The sequence below is a fragment of the Saimiri boliviensis genome, chromosome 10, assembly GCF_048565385.1.
Source record: "Saimiri boliviensis isolate mSaiBol1 chromosome 10, mSaiBol1.pri, whole genome shotgun sequence".
Lineage (NCBI taxonomy): Eukaryota > Metazoa > Chordata > Mammalia > Primates > Cebidae > Saimiri > Saimiri boliviensis.
Genome location: NC_133458.1, coordinates 37325585 through 37350824, shown reverse-complemented (window position 1 = coordinate 37350824; position 25240 = coordinate 37325585).

The window sequence follows — 25240 nt, the reverse complement described above, 5'->3', positions numbered from 1 at the left end:
TCCTATGTAAGATGTTGGCAAGGTAGTGATTGTTCTTAACTTGAGGCAATGATCTCAGAAAACTTTTACCTATGGCATGATGCCTTGAAGACAAATTTGATCTTTAAAAAGATACCTTAAATCATAAAAAGCTCCTTTTGAAGGACATCTAAGATTGCCTCTAAGATTTAATAGCTTTCTTTTTTTAACTGAGGTATTAAAAAAAGAGATTTATCCAACATAATACAGCAGTTTAGCATAATTAGATGTTTATGGACCAACAAGCTCCATTGTTGAATGATTATATCTCACCTATAGGCATATTCAATAACTATAATATAGTTAGATATTCCTAAAATTGACAGCAGGGTCAAGCCTTTGCTGTTATTTAATTTCTTTTTAATATATATATTTTATTACGTTTTAGGTTTTGGGGTACATGTGAAGAACATGCAAGATTGTTCCATAGGTACATACATGGAAATACAGTTTTCTATCTTCCTCCCCATCACCTATATCTGACATTTCTTCCCATGTTATCCCTCCCCAACTCTCCACCACCCCTGACTGTTCCTCCCCTAGTTCCCACCACCACAGACCCCAGGGTGTGATGCTCCCCTCCCTGTGTCCATGTGTTCTAATTGTTCACCACCTTCCTATGAGTAAGAACATGTGGTGTTTGATTTTCTGTTCCTGTGTCAGTTTGCTGAGAATGATGGTTTCCATGTTCATCCATGTCCCTATAAAGAACACAAACTCATTGTTTTTATGGCTGTATAGTATTCCATGGTGTATATGTGCCACATTTTCCCTGTCCAGTCTATCATCAGTGGGCATTTGGGTTGGTTCCAAGTCTTTGCTATTGTAAACAGTGCTTCAATGAACATTCGTGTGTATGTGTCCTTATAGTACAACGATTTATAATCTTTTGTATATATACCCAGTAATAGGGTTGCTGGGTCAAATGGAATTTATATTTCTAGGTCCTTGAGGAATCTCCACACTGTCTTTCACAATGGTTGAACTAATTTACACTCCCACCAACAGTGTAAAAGTGTTACTATTTCTCCACATACTCTCCAGCATCTGTTGTCTCTGGATGATTTGCATTTCTCTAATGACCAGTGATGATGAGGTTTTTTTCATATGTTTGTTGGCCTTATATATGTCTTCTTTTGAAAAGTGTCTGTTCATATCCTTCACCCACTTTAGAATGGGCTTGCTTGTTTTTTTCTTGTAGATCTGTTTTAGTTCTTTGTAGATTCTGGATATTAGCCCTTTGTCAGATGGGTAGCTTGCAAAAATTTTCCCATTCTGTTGGTTTTCAATTCACTCTAATGATTGTTGCTTTTGTAGTGCAGAAACTTTGGAATTTGATTAGGTCCCATGTGTCTATTTTGGCTTTTGTTGCCAATGCTTTTGGTGTTTTAGTCATGAAGTCCTTGCCTCTGCCTATGTCCTGGATGGTTTTGCCTAAGTTTTTTTCTAGGGTTTTTATGGTGTTAGGTCTTATGTTTAAGTCTTTAATCCATCTGGAGTTAATTTTAGTGTAAAGTGTAGGAAGGGGTCTAGTTTCTGCTTTCTGCACATGGCTAACCAGTTTTCCCAACACCATTTATTAAACAGGGAATCCTTTCCTCATTGCTTGTTTTTGTGAGGTTTGTTAAAGATCAGACGGTTGTAAATGTTTGGCTTTGCCTCCAAGGCCTCTGTTCTGTTCCATTGGTCTGTATCTCTGTTTTGGTAGCAGTACCATGCTGTTTTGATTACTGTAGCCTTGTAGTATAGTTTGAAGTCAGGTAGTGTGATGCCTCCAGCTTTCTTCTTTTTGCTTAGAATTAACTTGGCTATGTGGGCTCTCTTTTGGTTCCTTATGAAGTTTAAGGTGGTTTTTCCAGTTCTGTGAAGAAGGTCGTTGGTAGCTTGATGGGGATAGTGTTGAATCTATAAATTACTTTGGGCAGTATGGCCATTTTCATGATATTGATTCTTCCTAACCATGAGGATGGAGTGTTTCTCCATCTGTTTGTGTCCTCTCTTATTTTGTTGAGCAGTGGTTTGTAGTTCTCCTTAAAGAGGTCCTTTACATGGTTTGTTAGTTGTATTCCTCGGTATTTTATTCTCTTTGTAGCAATTGTGAATGGCAGTTGGTTCTTGATTTGGCTCTAAGTGCTCTAAGTCTGTTATTGGTGTATAGGAATGCTTGTGGTTTTTGCATATTGATTTTGTATCATTTAATTTCTAGTGTCAGATTCAGGCACTTGAATGAATTTTGAAACTTGTGAAGGTTTCCTAGATAACAACCTAAAAATAGTTGGAAAGGAAGCTTTTTTTAAGATTCTTGTTTCCATCAAAACTGCTACTTTACCACATGTGGTGCCAATACCTCTCTGTAACTTCGATTACTTACCTCAGTTTCCTCGTCATTTTCCCTGCCCCAACATTGATAATTTCAGTGAGACTCTTATTTGACCAAGGAAGAAAAGATAGCCTGGAGATTGTTTCATGTTCTGTGGACTAAGGACCAGAGTAATAATTGACTAAACTAGAAAAAATAAAAAATAAAAGTTTAGAATTAAAGGTTTTAGCTGTTTGCAGGGTGAATAGAGTTCTCTTAAAATGTAATTGAAATGTATGTTTTATCTGCCCAAGCTTGGGATTAAAAACAAAATAAAAGATTTCAAAATTTCAGCCTCCCACTACCTAAATTCAAAGTTATCACTTCTATACAAAATTGATATTTTGTGTTCGAATTTGCCTATTTGTGATGGTGGCATATTAACAGAGACTTCTGAGTAATATAAAGAGATTAATAATTTCACTTAGCTAAGCAGTTTACATAAAAATTAAAACGAACTCTTTGAAATTCACTCACAGGAACTTGCCTCTTTTGACATGATGTGAGCACAACAAAAGCCTATAGGATCCTATAGGATCAGACATAGCAACAGCAGTGTTACATGTGAACCAAGCAATTTTTACTTACATAAATTAACCATGCTTTAATTCCAAATTGTAAACCATTACATCATATTTTAACTATCTGGCTATCCTTTACCATGGCATTTTATTAGAATATATTATTTTGTTGCATCTATGATTCATCACTATTTTATATGCCACTAAAAACGAAGACATTCTGATTTTTAAATCATGACACAAACATTTCTGTACTTTAAAATTTTATATTCTACTTTTGAAAAAAATACAGTTAGACTCTTAGTTATAAATTATAAAGTAAAAATAGACTATGTTTTATATGTAATAAAATAAAGTTTTAAGTATAATTAATTGGTTATGTTATAACTGAACGTTCTTCACATTCCAAGACCAAATTATTCATAGTGTTTTAATTCTTAGCCATTAATATCTATCTTTTTCTGTAGAGTGCTTTTCTTTTAAGAGAGTTCCTCATTCAGCGTTTCTTAAAGATGGGAAATGTATTATACCTATGAGAAAATTGTTAGATATTTTGGAAGTTAAAAATCAGGGATGGGGAGAGAGAAAAACAATAAAAAGGTTGAATATATGAGTAGGCAATACTGAAGAGAATATCTGCAATCTAGAAAATTGAGACATCAGAAGCTACCTTAAAATCAGGCTAATATAAAGAAAATAATTGAGAAAAGTTAGAAAAAAATATAGGATACATCTCCAAAAATCTTATTGTCAATCAAATAGGCATCACGATAAGAGAAAAATGAGAGAAAGGGTGGATATAAAACTAACAGAACATATCTTAATGCTGAATAAAGGCCAGTAAATTTAGTGGATTAAAAGGCCTAAGAAACTCTGGGCAGAACGTCTAGCTACCTACATCATGGCACATCTTAGCAAAATTTTAGTGGCAAAATTAAAATTTAAAAATAAAAACATTTTCTATAAAGAAAAGAAATATGTCAGCCATGTTTTAAGATATCGATGTCATTGCTGATGATAACAGTGTAATGCCTACAAAGATTTTGGAAAATTAAGTTTACCCCATAATTTTGTATTACATAATTCAATGAGATATAATTAAAATATTCTCATATTTTCAGACTCAGATAGTTTATTGCATATTAGTATCCTCTGAAAGACTATTGGGATGTATTTCAGTGCAACCAAAATGAACTAGAAAATTCAGAAAGGATCATTGAAAAACAGAAACAGTGGTGGGGGAAATGCAAAATTTATAATCAAGTCTGAGAAATTGCTGATCATTCTTGTTAACAAGCAGGAATAAGATGGTACTTAAACCCTCCAGTTATTCCATTAATATAGTCTGATAAGTTATTTGTTTTTTGAGCCATCAACATTGTAAAATATATTGACAGATACTCTTATTTCTTAATTGTTTCATCATAATTTAGTATTTTGTAATGTGAGGCTTTAAAGCTTTGGGTTTTACATTGAGTGGTTTAGCTTAATTGCATTCATAGTCCAAATGTGTAGTGGTTTTCTCCTTATTGTTTTTATGTATTTTGATGTCATTTTTATTTTATTTTCTACTTCAGAATTGTTGAAAAGGAAAGTATGATTTTTAGAGGATTTTAACTTACTCCTCTATATTCAATTAATATATTTTTATTTATAGTTTTAATGATCACTCACTTTTTATTTTTTAATGAACAAACTAGACTTTACTTTTCTTCTCATTTTTGTAATAAAGAATAGTAACATTCCAATGTATTTTTAGTTTTATGTTATTTATGCTGTTTACTGTAATTGAGTTTAGCCTCAGTTCTAAATTAAAACTAAATAAATAAAATAATCCTTATTACCAAGATGGTATCAATTAGAATCTGACTGGATGGATTTATTCTTTGAGTAGTGTTACTTTTATTTCTAATTCTTTTTTTAAGAGCAGCTTGGAAATGATACATTATCCAAATGTTTTGATGTTAAACACATTTTTGGTTATTTTCATATTTATATAAATGTGTAGCTTTGCTTATGCTAAATTAAGTCTCATTATTCTCTCAGCCTTCTGTAATTGATCATTGTTGGAATGAATTCTAAATCCTACATCTTTTTCACACTTTACTGAATTTTGAAAAAGAGGAAATTTATGTTAGAACAAAAAATAATAAACATTCTACATAGAGAAGCAATATTAGAACCAAACTAAGAAATGTCATTTTTTGTATATATTGATGGATTTTCATCTCCTGATCAACAATAACTCTTTTATCTCTGCCTGATTAAATTTTCCACTAAAACTCTCAGATATCTTTTCACATGTTATCCATTTGTCTTTTGCCTTCATCCTCTCCTTGTGTACATTGCATTCAGCATTCAAACACTAGACTTTAAAAATTCGCAACTCTCAAATAACCCATTAACTCTATCTTATCCCTTGTGCATTGAATTAATGGTAGTTTCCCCTCCTTTATATGTCTCATAACTCAATTTCAGCACCCAAAATTCTAACTTCCAAAATAGCTCGTCTCAACTTTATTAATGAATTTTCTAGTTACTAAATCCAAAATAATTTGGATTTGAGAAATCCAAATTATTTTGGATTTGTCACTATTTGACACTTTTCACTATTTGACACCTAGAACATGTAACATTGCTTCATCTTGAAACCCAGATTCGTACAGCTCCCTCTTTCATTTCCTTTTTTTCTTTCTGTAGAAACACTGTATCTTGTTGGTTGGTCATTTATTCCCCGCTTCTGTTTCTCTGGGGGGAAAATCAGGATTTATTTTGGAGGTTATTTTTCCTTTGCATAATACTATAATGGTTCAACATGTCAGTATGCATTTGTCCAGATCCATAGAATGGAGGACACTGAGTGAACCCTAATGTTGACTATGAACTTTGGCATATTATAATGTTTAAATGGAGGGTTATCACTTGTAACCAATGTGCTACACTGTAGGAGATGTCAATAATGGGGAAGGCTATGCATGTACGGGGCAGGGGGTATATGAAAAATCTCTGTACCTTTCTCTTTATTATGCTATGAACCTAAAATTCTCCTTAAAACTGTTGTTAGATATCAAACTCTTCAATTATCAATGTTTTTATTTTTGAGAATTGTATATACTGTACATTCTAATTTAGTTTGTTTTATCTTAATATTATAAAACATAACTCAATATTGTATGACATAAATACAATACAATATTGAGTTACATTTTATAATATTTAATTATTTAGTCAGTTATATTTACTTTTAAAATTGTCTCATCTAACTTTAATAACATTTAGCAATTATTATTTTTTTTGATGGCTATTTCTATATAATCAGTATATACTCATGAGGAAAAATGATTCATTATAAAATTCATGTGACCCAATAGTTAATTAAGGACATAATTATTATCTTTTTTTTGCATTTTAGTTTATCTTAATGCAGTTTTCTCTATATTTTGTTTTGTTTTTTTCAGAAATCCAGTATCAATAGCATGCTTTTAGTTATCAGGAAATATTTTTAAACTGTTATTAAATAATCAATTTTATTGGTTTTTTAAAAACATTGCTCCTCTAAAGTTAGTGGTTTAGTCCTGATTTTGACATCATTATTCATTTTCTATAAACATTCTATGTTCTTACTCATGTGGAAGCTAATCTGTGAGGATGCAAAGGCATAAGAACGATACATGAGGCTTTGGGGATTTGGTGGGAGTGGGTGGTGAGAGATAAAAGAATAAACATTGGGTACAGTATATACTGGTCAAGTGACGGGTTCACCAAAATCTCAGAAATCATTGCTAAAGAACTTACTAATGTAAACAAGTACTACCAGTCCCCCCAAAACCTACTGAAGTTAAAAAATAAAAAAAAAAATTAAAAATGGAAAAAGTCAATCAAAAAAGAAATTAAGTCAAACAATTGAAGCCAGGGAGTAAGTTATTAATCATGTTGTGTTTTCATTGTACATGACAAGTAGTTTTCTTTTTCACTTTCAGGTTTTCTCTTTATATTTGGTTTTATTAGTTTTTCTATAGGGTGTCGGCATGTGTATCTCTGTTTTTATCCTAATTGGAGTTTCTTGAGTTTTTCAGATGTGCAGATAATTGTTTTTCAATATATTTGAGGATATTTCTACTATTCAGTCATTTTTTTTTTTGGTTATTTTTCTATTCATTTCTTTCTCTCTTCTTCCATGACATGTATGTTGGTACACTTAGTAGTGTCCCACAATTCTATGAATCTGTACTATTTTGTGATTCATTTTTCTCTCTGCTCTTTGGATTATACAACCTCTGTCTTTCTTCAATCTCACTGATTTTCCCTATTGCTATTTCAAATCTAGTCTTAAGACCCACTAGTAAATTTTTTGTTTCAATTATTCTATATTTTAATTTCAGAATTTCCAGATGATTCTTTTTTAATAATTTCAGTCTCTTGACTAATTTTCTGTTTTAATGAGATATTATCATTATATATGCCTTTACTTCAATAAGTTTATGTTCCTGTGGTTCTTAAGCATAAAATATTAAAACAGTTGCTTTGAATCATCTGCCTGCAAACATAACATCTGTATTATTTCACAAATATTTTTTACCTTGCTTATAGATCACTTTTCTTTTCTTTTTTTTTTTTTTTTGAGACGGAGTTTCGCTCTTGTTACCCAGGCTGGAGTGCAATGGTGTGATCTCAGCTCACCGCAACCTCCGCCTCCTGGGTTCAGGCAATTCTCCTGCCTCAGCCTCCCGAGTAGCTGGGATTACAGGCACGTGCCACCATGCCCAGCTAATTTTTTGTATTTTTAGTAGAGACGGGGTTTCACCATGTTGACCAGGATGGTCTCGGTCTCTTGACCTCGTGATCCACCCGCCTCGGCCTCCCAAAGTGCTGGGATTACAGGCTTGAGCCACCGCGCCCGGCCTAGATCACTTTTCTGCTTCTTTTCATGTGTTATAAATTTCATTGAAAAATTATACATTTTAGATAATATATTTTAGCCACTCTGAAAACTGATCCTGCCCCCGCCCTCAGACTTGTTATCATTGGCCTTGTGTATTGCTTTAACTTGACTACTTTAGTCAGTTCTATAATCTATTTTTATCACAGTATGAATTATTTGATGTCATTCCCCAGAGTAAAACCTTAGGTATGCATGCAGCTATGCTGGGAAGACAGTAGTTTAGCAAGGTTCTCTTTGTCTCTTTCTATTATAACTCTGTTTACCTAGCTGTCTCTGTTTTAATCTCACCCCATTGTCAGACTTCACTAATTGTCACTGTTTCCTTTATTGTGTTGACAATGCCCTGAATGACACATTGCTCCACAGTTGGATTTAATAAAGTGTGGGTTCATCTGCAGGAATTATTTATGAGGCCAAATTTAAGGTTTATTTTGACTCCAGAAGGACCTTTCTTTAGCTATTAATTTAGTATGGTTTGAATATTTGTCCCTGCCCAGATCTCATGTTGAAATGTTATCCCCAATGTTGAGGGTGGGACCTGGTGGGATATTTTGGATTATGGGGGCAGATGCCTCATGAACTGCTTGGGCCATCCCCTTGGTCATAAGTGAGTTATTTTGATTTCACACAAGATCTAATTTAAAAATGTGTGGCACCCCTGCCTCCTTGCTTCTGTTTTTTGCCATGTGATGTAGCCTGCTTCTACTTGACCTTCCATTATGATCATAAGCCTCCTGAAGCCTCCTAAGAAGCAGATGCTACTATGCTTCCCTTACATCCTGCAGAATTGTGAGCCAATTAAACCTTTCTTCTTTATAAATTACTCAGTCTCAGTTATTTCTTTATAGAAATGCAGGAACAGCCTAATGTAAAATTGATACTATAAGTGGGGCATTGGTATAAAGGTACTTGATGTTGTGAAAGAAATTTTGTCATTGTGCAATAGGCAGAGGTTGGAAGAGTTTGGAGGGCTCAGAGGACTATAGGAGATGAGGGAAAATCGGTAACTTATTAGAATTTAGTTAAATGGTTATATCAAAAGGCTAACAGTGATGTGGGCTGTGAATTCCAAGCTGCCAAGGTCTTAGAAGGAAATTAAGAACCTGTTGAGGACTAGAGCAAAGGTCATACATATTATACCTTAGTAAAAAATTTGACTGCATTCTGTTTATACCTAGGAGTCTGTGGAAGTTTGAGCTTGAGAGTGATGACCTGGGGTATCTGGTGGAAGACATTTTGAAGTATTAAAGTGTTTAAGATGTTGCATGGCTGCTTCCAGTGGCATATGCTCACATGCAGGAGCAAATAAATGAATCTGAAGTTGGAACTTATACTTAAAAGGGAAGCAAAACATAAAGGTTTAGAAAATTCACACCCTGGACATGTAGCAGAGAAAGAAAAAGCTTTTTTTGTGTGTGAGGAATTCAAGCAGGCTGTGGAGTAACTACTTGCTGGAGAGATTTGCCTAACTAAAAAATCTAAGTGCTGATAGCATAGATAATTTGAAAAAAAGGCTCAAGGGCATATCAAGGACCTTTGTGGCAAACTCTCCCATAGGCCCAGATACACAAATTATCTCTGCATTGCCTGACCCTTCTTGAAACAAAGCATTACCAATGTATAGGAGGAAAGATTGGTTTTGTGGGCCAGGCCTCAAGTCTCCACTGCCCTGCACAGCCTCAGGACACTGTTTCCCACAACCTGGCCACTCTAGCTCCAACAGGTACTCAAAGGGGCCCAGGTACAGCTCAAGCTGCCACTCTGGAGAATGCAAGCCATAATCCTCAACAACTTCCATGTAATATTAAACTTGTGGCTACACAGATTACAAGAGTGAAGGAGGCTTGGCCTCTGCCTAGATTTTAGAGGATATATGAAAAAGGTTGCATGTACAGGCAGAAGCTTGCTGCAAGGGTGGAGTCCTCAAAGAGAGCCTCTACTAGGGCAATCTAGAAAAGAAATGCAGGTTTGGAGGCCCTTCACCAGGGCACACGTGGTGGGGCTTGGAAAAGGTGGCCACCATCCTCTAGATCCCAGAATGGGTAGCTCTACCAGCAGTCTGCACACTGCCTGGAAATGTGACAGGCACATGCGACATGTGACAGCAACTGTGGGAGACAAAACCTGCAAAATCACAGGGTCAGAGCTGCTGAAGGCCTTGAAAGCCCACTCTTTCCACTAGTGTGCCCTGGAAGCATGACATGGACATAAATGAGACTATGTTGGGGCTTTAACGTTTAATGACTGCCTTGCTGGGCTTTATACTTTCATGGAGGCTGTAATCCCTTTCTTTTGGCCAGTTTTTCCTTTTTAGAACAGGAATGTTTACCCAATAACTATACCCCAATTGTATCTTGAAAGTAAATAATTTGTTCTGATTTTACAGTCTTACAGATGATAGAAACTCATCTCCAGATGTGACTCTGGACTTGGGAATTTTGAGTTAAGCCAGAATGTGTTAAGACCTTGGGGGACTATTGGGAAAGTATGGTTGTATTTTGCAATGTTAGAAGTACATGAGATTTGAGAGGAGCAATGGGTAGATTATATCATTTGGACATTTGTCTCCACTCAGTTCTTATGTTGATATGTAATCCCCAATGTTGAAAGAGAAGACTACAGGGAGGTGTTTAGATTATAGGGGCAGATCCTTGACATATGGCTTGGACAACACCCTTGGTAATAAGTGAGCTGTTGCTCTGTATTCACACAAGTCTAGTTGTTTAAAAATGTGTGACACCTCCCTTGCATCCCTGTGCTCTGCTTTCACCATCTGATGTCCCTGATTCTACTTTGCCTTCAACCATAATTGTAAGCCTTCTGAGGCTTCCCCAGAAATAGATGCTACTGTGTCTGTTGTACAGCCTGCAGAATGGTGAGCCAGTTAAACCTCTTTTTTTAAAACAAATTACCCAGTGTCAGGTATTTCTTGATACCAATGTAAGACCATCCTAATACACTAATCTACTGATGCTCTCTACTAAACAAGTTGACTCATTTAGTTTTCTGCTCTCATCAAGTTAACTAGTCTCATTTTAATTGCTCATGATAAAAATCTTCATTGGTTTCTAATATCTCACTGCCTTGTATTCTATTCCAAATAAAGTTAGTCTCTTTGGAAAGAATGTCAGAGATCTATGCTTTTAGGTTTGCCTTTTCCATTGGGCAAAATCTCTTAGTCACAATTTCAGATTGGGAACAGGGACATTGGCCGGCTTCTTTCAGGATGACACACTTCCTTTAGGAATATGGAGCAAGATAGGAATGGTAGTCTCTGGTATTCTCAGCTTGCATTTCCCAGCATATTTCCTCTGCTCCTTAAGTGAGTTGGCATAAAGACAAACAGGACCCCATTCACATGTAGACTTTTAAGAGATTATTTTTGTTGCTGTTCAGTCTTAAACTTGATCCCACTCTTTTCTTTGTAGCTTTATAGGTAAATCATCTCTTTTCCAAGTATCAGGTTGTAACTTCATCATACGAATTAGAGAGATGGCACACTTCTACCAATACTTCATCTTACAAATATAATTGGACATTTTCATTTGCTATTTTTTAAATTTACAAATATTGTCTTGAGTTCTCTTGAAGAAGAGAAGATTGCCATCATGTCTAGCTAGAAATAGAATTATGTGTGTTATTTAAAAATATGATCTGGGAATAGTGACAAAATTGAAAATAAAATGGAATCAGTGTGAGTTACTAAATAAACAAGGTCCTAATAATACCTAGCAATTATGATGCCTTGAAATGTTTCTTGTGTAGACTATTAAAAAATAAGTATCGGCCAGGCATGGTGGTTCACACCTGTAATCCACCAACTGGCCAACGTGGTGAAACCCTGTCTTTACTAAAAATACAAAAATTAGCGAGGTGTGGTGGTGGGTGCCTGTAATCTCAGCTATTCGGGAGGCTGATGCAGGAGAATCACTTGAAACTGTTAAGATGAAGGTTGCAGTGAGCTGAGATCATACCACTGCACTCTAGCCTGGGCAACAGGAGCAAAACTCTGTCCTAAAAATGGTAAGAAAAATATCAGTTATAATGGGATAAATGTACATTTTCACAGATATAAAATTATTACTATCAAAGAATATGACTGAATCTACTGATTATATTCACATATGTAAAAGAGTAGATGACTAGCAAGTTTTTATATCTGGCCATTTCTATTGTTTGGATACAATGAGATACAAATGAGATACTTATGGTTTAAAATTAAAAGCCAGATTATTTTAGAAATGATTCTGGTGCCATTAAAGGATTTAATGAGCCATCAGGAATATATTTGATATAAATATCTTGCTATTTACAAGCAATGAACCCACTTTCACTCCTCTTTTAATAAGTATATAAACATGACTGAAATCTGTTCTTATTTTCTTCCTATTTCTATTTGTTATTTAATGCTTCACTGGAAGCAGAGAGCCAAAAGAGTTTTTAATTTTTATTTATTTATTTATTTTTTTTGAGACGGAGTTTCGCTGTTGTTACCCAGGCTGGAATGCAATGGCGCGATCTCGGCTCACCGCAACCTCCGCCTCCTGGGCTCAGGCAATTCTCCTGCCTCAGCCTCCTGAGTAGCTGGGATTACAGGCACATGCCACCATGCCCAGCTAATTTTTTTGTATTTTTAGTAGAGACGGGGTTTCACTATGTTGACCAGGATGGTCTCGATCTCCTGACCTCGTGATGCACCCCCCTCGGCCTCCCAAAGTGCTGGGATTACAGGCTTGAGCCACCGCGCCCGGCTTTAAATTTTTTTTATTGTTACTCAAATTATCTTTGCATTGCCAGACCATTTTAGAAAGAAAGCATTACCAATGTATTACTATTATGAAGAAACCATTAAACTGGCAAGATCATTTTCTATGTCACAACAATTCATTAGTGGCAGTGAACATAATATAGGTGGAGGCTAAGACCTTCTTAGGGTATGTGTGGGTGCGTTTGTGTAATGTGATAGAAATACTGAAAAACAATATGTAATTTTGGTTATTTATATTTTTCCCTTCAACCACATACCATAAGATTTTTAATGATGGGTATGGTTATATGTATAATCATGGAAACAAAATGAACCAAAATAAGCATCCGTGATAGTACTTGGGTCTTCTGAATGATTTCTGTCAGACTGAGGAGTGGTATATCTTATCTCTTCTTGCATTGTACCTATGTTTATCTTAATTAGAAAAGAGAAAAGATCCTTTCTACTCCTTTCTTCTTAACCTTCTTCCTTATTGTTGTTTGTATGCTCACTGGGGACTCAAAACTGTGGAACTATGGAAAAATTAAGAGATAGGAAATATTTTATATGGCTGATCACTTTCATACTCCCAGAACATGCAGATATTTAAAACAGCTTCTCTGCAAGTTTCCGGCTGGCAGGACAAGTCAGCCATCAGGAGCCATTTCTGTGCTCTTGAACAGTTTCTTGCTGGGTTTGTTTTTCTTCAACCATTTCTTTGACCCAGGCAGAAACACATCTACCTTGGATGATCTTTTGAGTTCTTACCACAGCTCTTGGCCACTGAGAGCTCTACTTTCAGACTCTTCTGCTGATTTTTCATTGTTTCCTCTCTTCCTACATCATCATGACAATAACCCTATTGAACAGGGCATGGGATGGATTTTTCTCTTGTGGCCAGTTTTAGTGCATCCAATAGAAGCATTTCACCATTCCCTGCTCTGACAGAGAATAGTAAATGCTGAATGACCATATCTATTCCTATGCAGCAGCAACCCGGTTCTCTTTCTGCTTTGCTTTTCATGGTTGTAAGTTAGGTACATAACTTTGATGTATACTAAGAGCAAAGAACATGTTAAAACTCTCTTATGGCTCATAGTGTACCTTTACCTTGTACACTAATTATCAGAATTCTTCCCCATTTTTGGACATTCATACCTATTCGTACTAGTGTAACTATGACCTAAATTAATTTTTAAAACATATCATGATTGACTAACAGTCAAACCACATTGTCTATAACTATTCTCTGGACTTTTATTATGTATACAACTAATCCTAAAACATATTAGACAAAGAGACTGTGAAATCATATATATAATAGTTTAGTTTATGGCTTAAAGATAATTGATATAATCAGAAATTCACAGTCCAGGTTAATTTTTCCAGGAAGACTACTCTTTATGTAGTCATGAGCTCAACTATTCTTATCTTGATCTACATAGTGACTTTGCTATCTTGCTAAATATAATTGGGTTTTTATTGAAAATATTAATAACATTAGCTAGTGAATGTGTTCTTAGAAGATGCTGACAATATTAAATATGTGTTGTCTGGCTAAAATATTTTACAGGCACCCTCCCATCTCCCCCAACATTAATGGTCTTTCAAATCTGGTTGGGCTTGCATGCATTCAGTATTTTAAGTCATCAGTTTCTGGGTCTGATTGTTAAAGAATATTGTCCAAAGAATTTTGGTTTCTAAAACCTACCCCTAAGCATATGAATATAACCATATTTTCCTTAAGTAATCTTTCAGCAAAAGTGTTTTGAAAACACCCAAAGCCATGATTCCCTAAGCCCACAAAATAGGTTGCCTGAGTGTTTGATTCCTGCTTGCTGATAAATACATATGCAGCAGAATTAGGTCAAAGAGATCACTTGTATGCTGACACATTTCAAGTTTTTCAAACTACTTGGCTATCACCTGCACCAGCTATTGGAGATTTACCAAAAGGGCAGTTCAAAATAGTAATAAAAGGTAAAAGATAAAGGGGCTGTGGAAAGAGTATCAGAAAAGGCTTACAGAGAAGATGACGCTTATAATTGAGTATTACAAAGTTAGTAAGACTTTGCCATGTTGACTGGGGCTGACGAGGAAGAAATTCAGCAAAGGTAATATTATGGAGACTGGCTTAGAGAATATGGTTTCTTCAGGAAACAAAACTATGACTGAAATTTAAGAATTTTAATATAACTGTGCAGGCAGAGGCAGGATTTTAAAGGGGCCTATGTGGTATACTTCAGTATTTTTCAAACTTTGTTGAGCCCAACTCACTGAAAATACACTTTTTTATTATATGATCTGACAGAAACACAATGGAAATATGAATGTTACAAAACTATATCTTGCTAGTTAATATGTACTCTAATACTGTACCTGCTACTGTTTTCTTTTATATGTTCTGTATTATTTTGCTGAAATGCTGATGTTGAATAGAGCAAAACACACAGTTTGATAAACATTTTCCTAGAAAACATAGCCAGCTTCACGAGTGTGCAAGCACTAGAGTGAGGAATGGCCATCCAGCAGGGGGTGGGCTGCTCACAAATTGAGTCATGGGGGCTTCAGCAGTCTTCTCTTGTCTTTTCTTTCCTATCAGTGTAATTGCACAACAAATGCCCATGTCAAAGAGAGTGCTGCATTAAATAACAAAATACACCACGGCATAGTGAGAGAGAGAGAATATGGAAGAAAAAAGTATTTTAGTACCTTTAACACCACGTTTTCTACTTTCTGTACAAGAGTTACCATATTTTGAATTTTAATTTTGCCTCCCAAAATATGTTGCTAGTCTTATAGAAAAGCACAATTCAATTATGCAAGCCACATAGGTAATTTTTAATTTTTTTGGTAGGAACATTTAAATAAAATAAAAAGAAACACGCAAAATTTATTTTGTTAATGAAGTATTACCTCACTGTATCCAATATACCATCTTCTCTGCGAGCCTTTTCTGATCCTCTTTCCACTGCCCCTTTATCTGTAACCTTCCATTGGTGTTTTTGAATTACCCATTTGGTAGGTCTCCAATAGCTGGAGGTAGGTGATAGCAAGGTAGTTCCTAAATACTTGAAATGTGTTAGCATACAGGTGACCTCCTTGACCTAATTCTGCAGCACGTAAATGTATAAGCTATAAGCAAGCAGGTATCAAACACTCAGACAACCTATTTTGTGGGCTTAGGGAATCATGGCTTTGGGTGTTCTCAAAAAGCTTTTGCTGAGAGATTACTTAAGGGGAATATGGCTATATTAACTTTGGCATTAAAGTATTTAAATCAGTATATCCAAAATATTAACAAATCTATAAAATAAAAAGATGGAATATTTTACTTCTTTGTTCTACTGTCTTTGAAATGTAATGTGTATTTTATACTTACATATTATCTTCATTTAAACTAGCCACATCTATAGTGCTCAATATCCATATGTGATTTGCCATCAACATATTGGATGGTGTAGTTCTTAATGATAGGGAATAACGAAAATTTTAAACTAGTGACTGTAAGGTAAATTTGACATTGAGAAAGATTTCTCTCCTAGCAGGGTAGTGTTGAAGTACATTTTGAGGTTGGAAACCAGAGAAAGATAATTATGGTAGTCTAGGCAGGAGACAGGTGCAAGAACTTGGCATTAACTTGGATTGGGGTGAAAGCAGATTTGAGAAGTTAGTGAGCAAAGTTATCAGGACATGGTCACTGATTACATGTGATTATTTGTCGGTAATAGGGGAAGAAGAAAGAGATAAAGGAAAGGGACTAGAATAACTTCCAGGTTTGCAGACTTGGTGATTGGGTAGATGGTGGCACCATCCATCAGGATAATGTTTCCAAAATGTGAACCACACAGTGTATTTTCATTCATTTTGTTAAAATTTCTTTTAAAATACTATGTTGTTATCCAGGTGGCCTAAGATGCTTTTTGATTTAATAATTTTTGATTAAAATTTATCCTAAAATAACTTGTATTTTAGAATTTGAAACAAAATTATGTAAATTGTTTGATCCACTGGGTTTTGCCTAGGAGAACTCTGAGGGTTAGATTCAGGGAAGTCTAGTGCTAGGACATAGAAATCACTGGTATAGACCAGTTTTTTAATGTACATACAAGAAATCTAAGACTTAATGACATTACATGACTTTCCCAAGACCTCTGTGTTGAGACACAAGGTAGAGCATAGATTTGGTAAACCATATCTATTTTGACATTCTTCTTGCTTCTGCGACTTTTCTCAAAACTTTATTCTCTGCTGTTGAGCTCACCTTATACTTTTAAAGTACAATTATTGAATGATCATTCCCTTAGTTTCACCTTTAAACCTCTCTACTTTTGTCTTTTCAGTCTTCCTTAGATTCTCTCTGTAAGATGTGCCCTTGTGGTTTTTGAACACTGGTCTCTCCTTGGTTCCTTTGTTCACACCTGTCTTCTTCCTCAGTCAATGTGTTGTTTCATTTGCTTTTCAAGTTCAATATTTTGAAATACTCTACCAGCATGTGGTTTGTTAAAACTCTCCTTGGTTATTTATATTGCTCCATAACTTTGTTTAAAGGTTATATTTCTTTATTAAGTTGATTAAAGCGGAAAAAAAACTATCCATGGTTTTGTGTGAAATGCCTATGAACTTATTCTAAATAGTTCAGTTTTACACCTTCAAGATTGCATTTTTTTCCCAGTGAATTTAACCATACTAAATATTCAGTCTTCAATGACAACTTACAACACTGTGAAGAAGTAATACTGACACATTTGTTAATAAATAAGTTGTTAAGTTGTATATATGAATGTGTGAGTGTATGTGTATGCAATAGTTTATATGTGTATTTGTGCATAAGTGTATTTCTTGTGTGGTAGCTCTTAATATATTTTTAAATGAGCAAGTTTCTGCAACATTACCTCTTTGTGTAAAGCTTCCCAGAGTTGGATTGGCAATGCAAACCTATTTACTGAGAGGAATTGGATTCAGACATCATTTTCATTTAAGAGATTAGTAGTCTCATTAATGACTAGTCAATTGTTGAGGTGAGTACAAATTTAAACCAAGAATGATTGCTTAGCAGCATGACTCAATTTTTGGCTTACATTCACAGTTAGCGAAAGCACTATCCATTAAATCTAAAATTCCACCAAGCAATATAGAAATGTTACATTCTTGTCTACTATATCAGCTCTGGAGAGAAAGAATATCCTTTAAATCCCAATGTACATATTTATTGTCCTTCTTACTATTGCTTCTGCCAAGTGGCAAGCCTGTATTTATCTATCATGTAAATAATCACAGCTGATTAGGCATTCAAATTATATTTTAGAAGTATTTACTCTTTTGACACTGAATAAATTAAACTCATGAGGCCAATAAACTGCCCAGATTAATTTGTAACTTAATGTGACCAGAAATTACTTAAAATATTAGAATCTGATTAAACCTCTTGGGACTTCAGAGTATAATATTAGTAAATTTACATCTCAAGTTAATTGTCATGATTTTAGAAGAAGTTATTTGTTCATTTTTTCATCAAATCATACACACATATAAAATAATCTTACAAACAGAATAGCACTCTCCCTATATCCTTACTCCAAAAGAAACACATCTTAAACAAATGTGTAAAGAAAGCATGGACAATTATACTTTTTTATACACTAAAATGATTTTCCTTATTTCAGATAATCTCTGACAAAAAATGTAAAATCCATAAGTATAATGTGATGTACAAGGTAATGATGTAAGAGAGACAATTTGGGGTCTCTACCCCCAAAAAAGCAAAATAACTATCCAATACGTATCTGCAATATTTTTGCTTTTCCAAGCTTTTTGTTTGGTTAATTCAAAGGAAAATTTTATGAACACATGCCGTATAACTGCTGATTTATTTACTTTTTAAAATAAATACCTTTTATAATTATAATTATAAAATAAAAAGCAATTATCAATTATACCCATTAAGTAATATGCTGAACTATAAGTTTTAAAGAGTTGATGGTGAATAAAAAGCAGGAGAAAAATGAGGGAGAATGAAAGGCAGTAAGGGAAAGAGGAAGACGTATTGGCTCTGTGTACTATTGTTTTATCCATTAGTGATACATCATCAAAATCTACTTTGTCCAGCTTTTTACCAATAAATAGGTAAAAAAAAAAGTTTTAAAATAATAAATCATGAAGATATGAGGGAACAGGCCTCTGGTTGGAATGTGGGCAATAATAACTTGTTTGGAGGATGATCTGACAACCCACTTTTCCAGGTTGCATTCATATTCATAGATCCATCAATTTATCTTGTAAAAGATGTGTTGTAAAAATAAATTTGCACAATTGCATCAAGATATATGAATACAATTTTCCTTACAGCATAATTTACAAAATTGAAAAAATGTGGAATGAGCTTATTCATAGATAACTAGTTATATTATCTCCATACAACAAAAGACTGTTTAAAATTAAAGTATATTTATATATATTAATGTGAAAGAATACTAAAGGTACATTATTAAATGGAAAAATCTTATGTGACACAGAGAGTGATCATTCTGTATTTATTACAAAAACTAGAGTCATAGACACTCTCTTTACATATACAAAATTTATAATGTTACACAGGAAAAAATCACATTATTATCTGCATAGGAAGCCCCTGGATGGGGACATAAGACCAGGGTATCACCATAGCTCCTCAAAGGACTATAGGCATTCTCCAAACTGCCTCCAAAGATACCAGTGCTTAATGCTTTAAGAATAAATAAAAATTGTTAATTTGCAACATTGCTGTATCCTGGCACAGAGTGATGATGAAATTATATGACAAAATATGCCCAGTAGGCTGGGTGCCGTGGCTCATGCCTGTAATCCTAGAACTTTGGGAGGCCAAGGTGGGCAGATCTCTTGAGCCCAGGAATTTGAGAGAGCAGTCTGGAACACGTGAAAAAAACCCATCTCTATTAAAAATACAAAAATTAGCTAAGCATGGCAGTATACATCCATAGTCCCAACAACTCAAGAAGCTGAGGTAGGAAGATCACTTGAGCCTGGGGAGATCAAGGCTGCAGTGAGCCATGATTCTACCACTGCACTCCAGGCTGGGCAACAGAATGAGACAGTATCTCAAAAAAGAAAGAGAGAGAGAGAGAGAGAGAGAGAGAGAGAGAGAGAGAGAGAGAGAATAGAAAGAAGGGAGGGAGGGAAAGCAAGTGCAGAGTAGAAGATGTCAGTTATTCAGTGACAAATGTTTCCAGCTTTGAAAAATACAATTTATGATACTTTCTTGAGTACTCATAATAATCATCTCTCTTTTTGGAAAAAATATGCTTATAGGTCTTGCAATTTTATTTATAAACCTATCTACCTACAAAAATTAGAAATAACATTTATTTTTATGTATACATATAAATTATAGACTAATACACTGATTTTCTAATTTATAAATTAGTTAATTTAAGCATGAGCTGATGTCTTTGGATAAATGGATAAAATTGTTATTCTGAATTTTACAAAGCTGAAGACCAGTACAGAGCTTAGACTACTTTAATAAGGTTTAAACACCAGATGAGGCCTAGTCTGTGCAGCTGGTTAAACAGCCTCTTTATTACTATCAACTTATTAACAGAAAAATCCCAGGCATGGTCCCACTTGAATCCTATCTAAGAGCTATTGAGAGTGTATTGAGTTTTCTCAAGGAAGAAAAAAGTTTTTCTTTATAGTGCTTCATCAGCAGGTAAAAAGAAATAGGTTTGTACTAGAAAAAAAGTAAGGCTAGATTTTTCTGCTAATAGCTTGATAAACAAAGTTGTGAGGAGAAGACTAAAACAAAATATGAACTACAATAAATCATTTTCCATCTTAGTGAGGGAACATGTTCTGTAGAATTTTTAGAAAATTAAAGTTAGGTAATCCCCTCAAAAATGTAAAGAATAATCCATCTTCATGGCCCAAACTCATTTCAGATAACATATCTGAGAACAACGGGAAATTCTGAGTTGTGATATGGGTCTAATAACGCTGTAGAATTCCAAATCACAGTTAATATCTGCTACTTCTACCTTTCTTATATTTTTTTTCTATGAGAACAGCTACACTAAAATTTAGTTTCCAGACACTCTTCTGATTGGATGATCAGAGTCTTTTTCATATGGAATTCTTCAAAATGACCAGTTAAGGATTTTCTAAAACCAAAACACTTTAATATTCACCTTACATTATAATCTATAAATTGATTGCCTGGATGGCTAACTCCTTATAATCCCAGATTTTCAAAAGGCAGTCAATAAAATTATAAATGTACCATTCTCTCTCCATCCTATTCTACCATTACAAATTATAACTTCAGGTTTCTCAGACAAATATTTATAATGAAGCACAGGTGGCTTTCAGCCATGGCTATTCCACCACTTATCATTTTCATTCTCTCAGCCTGGTAGAGGCCTCATTTAGGAATGGCATTAAACTTTATTCTGTGAAGTAGAAGTGGCTATGAATTACATGAATATTCTGTGTTCGATTACATAAATTTATTGTTGATGTCCAGATAGAACTATTTATAAAAAGTGTTTTTTTACTACATTGTTGGTCAGTGTTGGTTTAAATTGAATATAAAAAAGTGATGCATTGTATAATATATAACATAAATGTGCTTTTATCCTTAATGTCATTGATTGTTTTAATCATGCTATTTGAACCAAATCATTAGATAATTTGATATGAGACAAACTAAATGCATGTATCAAAGCTCTTTGAGTCTAGAAACATATATACCAAGGCAAGAAATACTATTGACTTGTTAGGAAAACTGGCAAAAGAAAATATTCAAAGAGTGAGTGATCATGAGGCAAGTTACACTTTTTCATGACTAACCAAGGAAAGAAAGACAGACAAGTGTTGCCAAGAATGTGGAGCAAAGGGAAATCTGCTACATGTAAATGTTAATGTAACCAAGGTGCAACAAGTTTGAAAACTAGTTGGCATTTCCAAGTTCAATTTGAAGAAGTCTACATCATGTGAACCAGCAATTCTACCTCTGAGTGTATGCTTAACAAAGATGTATGCACGTGGGCAAGTTTTAAATGTACAAAAATATTCTTGGCAGGATTGTGTGTGATAGTCCATGGCTGGAAAGAGTACCACTAATTGGAAATAGGTGCAGTATCCACAATCATGTTGACTTCTATTAACTCTTACTACCAAAGACATACTAACAGCTATAAAAATAACCAACCAAAATTCAGTGGATTATTGTAATAAAAGTGTTACTTACTTAGTCACCGTCTAATGTGAGACAGTGATGAGGAGAGGTTATTTCTCCACTCAGTCATTCTGATAATCAGGTTGCCTGCATCCATCTGGTGGGTCCATTCTCTTCTAGGATTCCATACTGTTCGAGTGAATAGTTTCTTTTCTGAAGGGAGGCCAGGAAAGGGAGCTAGTGCCGGCACCAGAGGTTTCAGGGCAGAGAGTTTGATGGCCAGCCTGCTGTCACAGGCTGCACTGATGGCACAGGAACCTAAAAAGCACCTTTTAAATGTGTACTCAGGATAAAGTCAATGTGGTCTGGTGACTCCCTACTAACTCTCTATCACAATACTGAAGGGAAATATAATATATATCTTCTCAAATTTTGTAACATAGGGAGGTCAGTAAAGATGTTATACTAAGACCTACATCCCTTGCACTGTCCAAGTGCCACAGATTTTAATTCCTGGTGGCTCTTTTCTAGTTTTCTGGGATGTTCAGATGACCAAATTCCTTGTTCCTCACTGACTGACATCCTGGAAAGTAGGCTTTACAGCTTCAGAGTAGTTATCTGTTCTGCCTGGCTGTTCCAAATTCTATTTTAAATATTCTTTCGATGGTACTTTAGGTCACTTTATCTTTCAAATTTCCCCAGGAGCCCCTCCTGTCCTCCCTATTCCCTGGAAGTGGGCCTTGAGTCAGTGACAGAACTCAGCACTATGTATCTGCTTCTCCTGGAAAAGCTGAAACACCGTCTTGGCTGACATTTCTGCATAAATCTCCTCTGAAGCAGGTCCCTTGGTACGGGCTATCACACCCTCTCGGCACAGCCACCAGATTAGTGTGTGTGGAGGAAGAGAAAGGCAGTGCAGGCAGAACTGATCCCTAAAAACACTGATTCAATAGTCCCTGGGGAAAAGGAGTAGAACTAGTGGTCTATACTAGTATTCAAAGATCCCAAGTCAACCTTTAGCTCCAAAATAGTTGTTGATGTCCCAGGGGCTCAATATGCTGTTAGGTGGCATTCTGGAAGCAGATAGCTACAAGGAGCAGTGCGGTTCTAAGTCACAAGGTAGTTCCTAGGTTATGGTTCTTCATAAGAAACAGGATTTAGCTTCTGTTGAGAACTGGTCAGCATGGAGGAAATGAGAAGTAGTTACAGAGGTTAAAAACTAGCAATTATGTAGGATGAATAAGTCTAAAGATGTAATGTATTGCATGAAGTAGAAGTTGAATCTGTAGCATTAGTAGAGTTATTCAGATTAACAAAGGAGCCATGAATATTGTATTTCAGGTATGGAAAACAGAGATAAAAAGAATAGGGTGTGAGAACAGAAGTTAGTTCAGTATTGAGAAAAGATTATGGATAGGTGAACAAAAGTCAAATCCTTAATGAATTTGTAATACATGTAGTCCTTATCCTGTTTAGGTCAAATATAAGCTTATGTGTTATTTTTTTTTAAATATCACATAAGAGCATTTTAAACAATTATTATGTGACTCATTTACTCTGCTTGGATAGCAGGTGTATGTAATACAAAGAAGTTAAAACCAAAAAAAATAAAGAGACAAGCTAGGAAGCTAATATAAACAAAAGGTTATAGAGTGCTAAGTTAAGGAATTAGATGTGAGAAAGGGAAAAAAGGAGCACAGAAAATACAATTGATAGGACTCAGTGATTAATAGAAATTTCAAATGAGATTAAGGAAGCAGCTAAGAATCATTGGTTTAAAAATAAGATTATTTCATCCATTAGGATAAAGACCACAGTTCAGAAGTGATGAACAGAAGATAGATTTATGATAAAATTGTTGATAAGAGTTTCCAAAGACAGGTTGACCTAGGAGACATGTAAAAATATGACCTATCTCTAATAACTATTTAACATCCTTTGAGAATGCATTTTATGACAAACTTAAGTTTATTAATTCAGTCTTTAACCCATTTCTCTATTTTCCTAACTATATGCAGTTTATGTTGAACTTAAATAAATCATGATAAGTAAAAACCCAATACTAAAATAAAACCTCTAAAGGTTTTTTTATAGTTTCATTGAGGCTAATCTTCGAAATTGCCTTTGGTTTCTCTGCTTATTCTCAGATATTAAAACAGTACAACCAATCTTCAAGTTGCTGACACATGAACCCGTCTAGCCTTATGTGTTAATCAAAATTTAGAACTTGACTTTGGGTTAAGCCTTTCTTACTCTTCCAACTTGAGTCATGTGCAAGGTAAAACACAATCAAATTCAATATCTCCCTCATTGACCTTGGTGAGATATGACACATCTCTCAATATCTGAAAGACCCTCTTCTTTCTCTTGGGGGTCCTGTTCCATCCAAGAAAAATGAGGCATGATAAAAGATGACCAAACTCAGTATCTCCCTCATTGCTATAACTTATTTGTGGTTTTTTAATCCCATGTCTCAACAATCTCTATGATACCAGGCTAATATCAAAACAAAATTACTTTTAAACTCCCCGGCCCTCAAGCAGCTATTCAGTTCAGCCCTTCTTTAACCTTCTAGGTATCTATAAATGTCATCAGACCCCAAAGGTGAACTTTAGCTTTCTTAGAGATAAATCAGACACAAATTCGCTTTCTCTTCAGTGGAGGTAAGACATTTCATCACTGCCCAAGTGATTACCTTGAAACATCTCTCAGAAGTAGGATGTTTTCTTATTTCACTTTACATAATGTCTTCTAGTTCCCTTTACATTACTGCAAATGATGGAATTTTATTCTTTTTGTGGCTAAATAATATTCTGTTGTGTATACAACCATGTTGTCTTTATCCATTCATCTATTGACGGACACTAAGATTGAGTCTATATCTTGGCTATTGGGAATAGTGCTGCAATAAACAAATATTTTGTGTTCTTACTCATATGTGGGACCTAAAAAAATGATCTAATGGAAGTAATATGTAAAATGATAGTTACCAGAGGATGGGAAGTTTGTGGGCTGGGACTGAGTGGCTACAAATACAGTTAGATGGAAAGAATAAGTTGTCATGTTCTATAGCACAATAGGGCAACTATAGTTAATGAGAATTTATTTTATATCTAAAAAGAGCAAAAAGAGAAGATTTGAAATGTTCCTAACACAAAAAAATAATAAATGTTTGAGGTGATGGCTATTCCATTTACCCTGATTTAATCATTACATATGATATACATGTGTATATATATATATACACACACACACTACATATATATATATATACACACATATATATATTCATGCTATTTTGCCATATATATAGCAAGTATATTATATGCATATATATATTTTGCTATATATATGTACAATTTTTATTTATTGATTAAAAACATTTAATAAGAAAGTTGGGTATTAGAAGGTAGCACTGTCTCACCATCTTTCTTCTACTGTGGGCATGTGATGCAGGAGAAAAATATTCCAAAGAGATCTC